Raw genomic sequence first — 5,791 nt, forward strand, 5'->3', positions numbered from 1 at the left:
AGGGTGGACAAACGAAAATAACGGGTGGACAAACGTGGACAAACAGTGGACAAACGAATGCAATAATGATTTTACCAAAATTCGCGTTTAGGAGTGCCGACTTCACAGAGCTACTCTATGAGAAGTCAATATGACTATGTTGATAAAAACATTCGAAAAAAATCATGGTTGCTTCTTGCGATGGGTACTATAATATATCAAAATTTCACCCAAATCAAAAATCCAAAAGTTTTCGAGTGGCACACTTGGGATGGAATGCCCCATCAGGAGACGCGGTAGTGTCTCCGGCCATGTTCAAAAACTGAGAAACACTACAAGTTATATATGTACTTGTAAACATTTTTTCTAAATGACTGTTTTCCTTACATATCAATCGGTTTATTTAATTATTCTGCATAAAAATATTAATGAACAGTTATCAAAAAATAAAGATACTTTTTAGTCCGATAGACCCAACATATAGTAACTTTTAAATAGTGCTAAATCTAGTCTCTGTGAAGTTAGCACCTTAACTTTAAAAATCAGAAATTTTAATAACAGTACTGCTTGCACCCGCAATAGTTCTAGAGTTCCTGATAGGTTTCATCAATAGTACTGTTGATTTAGACCAAAAATTTTAAGAAATAAAAATATGCGATGCTAACTTCGCGTGATTTGGCACCGCAAGATTTGAAAAAGCCGATTTTTATGACGGAATCTCACAGTACTCGAAGAGTACTACAGTTCCTGATCGATTATAACAATATAGCATATTTCTTCGGAATTATTGTAGTACTGTCGGAAAAAGTCGAAAAGTCGGCCAGTACTGGCTGTTTAGGGGTACTTTACTCTTGACGTGCGGTGCCAACGCGCGGATCGAAAAATTGTTTAAACATATTAAAAAGGTGGGTAGTGTCACTAAAACCGATCAGGAACTGTAGTACTCGAAGAGTATTACAAAATGGCGCAAAAAAAAATAATTTTTTTGAAAGTTGAGGTGCGAGCTCTTTTTTTAAAAATTTATTAAAAAATATTTAATGGCCGGTACTATTGTTATAATCGATCAGGAACTGTAGTACTCTTCGAGTACTGTGAGATTCCGTCATAAAAATCGGCTTTTTCAAATCTTGCGGTGCCACGCGAGTTAGCACCGCATATTTTTATTTTTTTAAATTTTTGGCCTAAATCAACAGTACCTATTATTGATTAAATCTATCAGCTCTAAATCTATTGCGGGTGCAAGCAGTACTGTTATTAAAATTTCCGATTTTTAAAGTTGAGGTGCTAACTTCCGCACAGAGACCTAAATCTATCCATTTTTTATGATTTTTCTTAAGAACACTTTTGATCGGCATCATGAAATATCACAGTTTCATCCAATTTGACCTAAACCACTTTTTCCATATAATTTATGAGAGATTTTTCCAATAAACGTCTTTAAATTTGATGTACATTGCAATGTATACAATATTGGAAGGAATCAACACTCGGGATATTAAATATTCGACAATTCGGCTGTTCTTCGGCAGTGAACGATATCGTTAATATACGCGCGATCGTCCGTCAAACGTTTCCGGCAGGCTGGAATTTCGGTCGCGGCGATTAAATTATTTCGAACGCAGCTTCTCGTCATTTGAATAACAATAAACGACCAACGCACTATGTACCTTTGTGAAAGCACGATATTGGAAGAGAAGCGACCGGACGGGAGTATCGATGTCGCACGCGGTGACGCGCCGGAAGCCGAACGCACTAATTGAATCGTTTTGTGTGTCGTTCATGCCGACACCGGGCGAATTTAACGGCCGATTACGCACTATGCCACTGAACAGGAACGTAATATCTCGCGCGTGCACACCCACGCAGATCGAATGAGACCGATGGTACCGTTCGTTTTCCACCGCGAATTCGTATATTCGATCTCTTGTCTCATCACGTCAAAGAAGCGGCAGTCACGTGTTTGCGAATCATCCGCATGAATAAATTTAATCTATGACATTTTTTTAATGTAGTGTCATGTCCTAATTATTCAACGAATATGTTAATATCGAGCTCAATCGCATTTGCTCCCTCACAAGGAAAATTAATTTTGCTCCAATCAAAATACACAACTTGAAAATAAACTACATGACGCTATGAGTTGAAACAATTATTACTTTTCCTGATAATTGTTATTTTTTGTACACTTTTTATTTTTATTTACTATTTGTTATTTTTCGTGTGCGTTCGAAAAGCATCGATATCGATAACATATTTCGTGATTCAAAGCTGTGCAATTTTTAATGTACATTGTTTTAGTTCGTAATAAAAATGTTTCCAGATCATAAATCCAATTAATTCGCTTCATATATATCAGCGATAGGAAATAAAATTTCTAACGTGCCGTTTTTTCCGCTCGTTACACGTCAATATATTTTAAATATGTAAAAATTTCATTACCAATTACCAGCCGTCAATCAATGTTCGCCGCATCATAAATATTTAAACGTCGATAATTTTTTCAGCATGGATTATGTCATATCACGGTATGTCGAGCACCGGCGTATTACTATCAACGCAAAACGCGTCACCCATGTAATAATGCATACGAGATATTAGCGGAAATCGGTATAAACTAAATGGTTCCTCTACACGCTTGTGCACGCGAATTATGCGTGTGTCGTCCGCGTGAAGCTTTGATGCTACGCACGAACCGCGTTATTGTACAAACGTTTAATTTACGACAGACTGTCGATAAAGGAATATCATTAGATGCGAACTCAAGTTAGCCAACCGAATATCGCTAAAATTTAAGTCATCAATGTTACTCGTAATATACATAATCGTGAGTGGTTCGTATCTTTGTAAAGTCGAAATTCCATTGTCAAAATTTCGATGTAAATATAAAATAAGTTCTGGTTCTTCTTCTTCTCCAGAGTTCTCAAGTTCCTGATACGTTTTGAAAAGTTTTGATGATTAAAAAAATGCAAAAAAGAATTATTTAAAAGTATGCCAAATTCACGTTTTCGTGATACAAAAATTAGTAATAACTTTTTTATTTTATGTAAGAGCGAAAAAAATTGTGATACTTTTAATAAAATTCTTGTAGGAATATATTCAGAAACGTTAAAGTCTATTCTACGATGTGCTTTTTATTTTTTTCCTTTTTGCTATTTTTTACAACTTGTCTTTTTACTTCTTATCCTGTTTTTTATTTTTTGTCGCTCGAGATAAAAGTTAACGAACTTCGAAAGAAACAAGGAACACGCAGAAGAAATACAATTGTCGATAAAACGATCGCAGAGAGGAAAAAAGCAAAAAACAGGAGATCAAGAGCACATTGTGTAGAATACGCTCAAAGAAACTTCTAAAAACATTTTTTTGTCTATAAGAAATTAAAAAATTTTGGTTCACAAAATGAAAATGATGTATTGGAAAAATTTTACATATCTCTTTGAGGAAGAATAATCAGAACTCTTAATTTTTTAGTATTACAAATGCGGAACTATTGTTTATTTTTATAAGGAACTGTAGAAAAATGAAAAGTCCTACTGAAACTGTTGTAATTTTTTTGATATCGACAGAATGTCGTGCTAGCTTCACAGATCCGCGCAGAAGTGCCAACAACGGTTTAATATGTTAAAACGTCTCCTTTCTATTCCTCTTCTCAAACAAACTGTAGTTAGTTCTCACGTTGGCAATCGTGATAGAATTAATCATCGATATTAGCGTTAATCGGAAGAGGCTCTAATAAATTCAATTAGAAAATTCTGATTGATTCTTTTTCAACCAGAATTCTAATTAATCCAGCCAAACTCTTTTTTCAGTGCACCACTTGAAATTATTCTGTAATCGCGTAAAAAAGTATTTCAAGTATTTTTTGGGAACTATTATGCAATTAATAGATTATCCGCCACATATATGGAGTATCTCGGATCAACCAAAAGACATTTTCACGAGCACTGATAAAATTAATTTTGTTCCGTATAAGAATATTTGTGGATAATCAAATGTCATATCAATTTTCATAAAAATTCACATTCAGAAATGCTAATTTCACAGACCTACATTAAGTTCATTCGTGTTGCTTGAAATCCGTAAAAATGTCTGCACTTAAAACAAGATAATGTATATATCGTGCATGGAAAAGAGAGAAAATGAAGATGTTGCGTACAAAAAAGTGCAAGTAGTAACGCGAACAGGTCTATTTCTGTTTCTCTGCTGTACTTTTCTCACGCTTTAACTCACGGTACATGAAACGAGCTGTATATCCGAATGTATATCCCAAAGCATACATATATGTGTATATATCAAAAATTGTTGCGGGCCGTGTAAAATACCGCAGTGCTTAAATAAATCGTTTCTCCTCTCTCCGCAATCTATCAGTACGCGTCAGCCGTCGCACCTCCGCGCGCAGGATAATTTATTGCAGTGTGTATCGGACCGCCAACAATATAACCAATCTGATGGTCGGCAGAATGCAGTGGCCGAAGTGCCAATAAATATGGATGGAGTAGTAATAAATTATAGCTGGAAAAGACGATTAGAGCGTGCGGCTATAAATTACCGAGGATATATATCGCGAGCGCGCGACTGCGCCTTATGGCCATCCCATATGTCCGATAATATGGATATTTTTCGACCTTTAATCCGTTTAACCGCGAATATTCATAGCTCCATCCGTTCGCCGCCGTTCGTTTCTATAGCTCGTCCGTTCAGATTATGATGCTCTTTGCGCGATATCGTTATGCTATCGGCAGACACAGAACTATATATACGATAACAATGTGATTTCTCATCTTGCCTAACCAGATTACAATGGCGGCCATTACACGTGCATTAATGGATGTTTTAACAATACGCACACAGAAAAATATCATTGTATTGCTAAGAAAAAGTAATTATTTATTCATTTTAATTTATTTCAAAATTTGCGTAAAAAGTATTTTGTGTTAATATTCCATTGCATTTATCTCTACTATGGATAACGAATAAAAGTTCCTTTTTATTTACAATCGTCTGTATAAAATAAAAAAAGATTTTAAAAAGCGGTTTTTTAAAAACGTGCTCTCAATTTGTTTTTTTCTTTTTTTAACAAAAATACATTAGTAAAACATGATTCTAATTTATGGCTCGATAAAATGAAACCAAGAAAATCGCGAACGGGAAAAAAAATTTCCTTCGAGCCGGATTTGAACCAGCGACCTATGGATGTCTCTCTCTCTACCTTCTACTCACACTACAGTCCACCGCTCTACCAACTGAGCTATCGAAGGCTACGTGAACGATTCGTAATTTAACCTTCAGGAAGAATCGTTGCGCTCCGAAGTAAGAAACTGCATTTAAACACCAAGGAATCGAACACGAAAATTTAGAAGAATTAGCTAAAAAATAGAGGAGCATTTTGTCTGTTTTCGGGAAAATAAGAAGTTGAATGTAAGTGACGCATGACTTCTCTTTAATTGGAAACTAATTTCTTATTCGTGATTCCCGATTTGTCAAATCTTTATCCCTTATTTAGTCAATTGTTTCTTGGACGTATCTTTAATCCTTTCTTGCTGCAAGGAATCTTGCGACGTACCACCAGTTATACGCGAAAGGTGATCTAACATGAAAAGTGACACTATCGGTACGACATGCACATATTTGTATACGATCGGACGCCAAGTTCTTACAGAGTGATCACACCACTGAGGTAACATGTGCAACCTTCACGAGGCGTGCATTTATTTTCTCACATACACGCAAGCGTCGTCGATCATGCATGCGCTGACGTAAGCGGCTGTAATATATTATCCGGCGCTCCGCGATAAAAAAAAAAAAAAAAAAAAAC

At 35.6% G+C, this 5,791-nt stretch overlaps 1 protein-coding gene and 1 non-coding gene across 3 annotated transcripts in view; both read right to left on the bottom strand.

The window, feature by feature from the left end:
- Positions 1-5,791, bottom strand: part of LOC108776469 (von Hippel-Lindau disease tumor suppressor) — a 58,863-nt gene that overhangs the window by 50,849 nt on the left and 2,223 nt on the right. The gene's annotated exons all lie outside the window — the stretch shown is intronic.
- TRNAY-GUA (transfer RNA tyrosine (anticodon GUA)) lies at positions 5,136-5,234 on the bottom strand. Its single transcript has 2 exons — positions 5,198-5,234; positions 5,136-5,171 (listed from the first exon to the last, which is right to left on the bottom strand). It is a non-coding gene; the product is annotated as a tRNA-Tyr (tRNA).

This window comes from Cyphomyrmex costatus, unplaced genomic scaffold (assembly GCF_001594065.2).
Source record: "Cyphomyrmex costatus isolate MS0001 unplaced genomic scaffold, Ccosl1.0 scaffold36, whole genome shotgun sequence".
Taxonomy (NCBI): domain Eukaryota; kingdom Metazoa; phylum Arthropoda; class Insecta; order Hymenoptera; family Formicidae; genus Cyphomyrmex; species Cyphomyrmex costatus.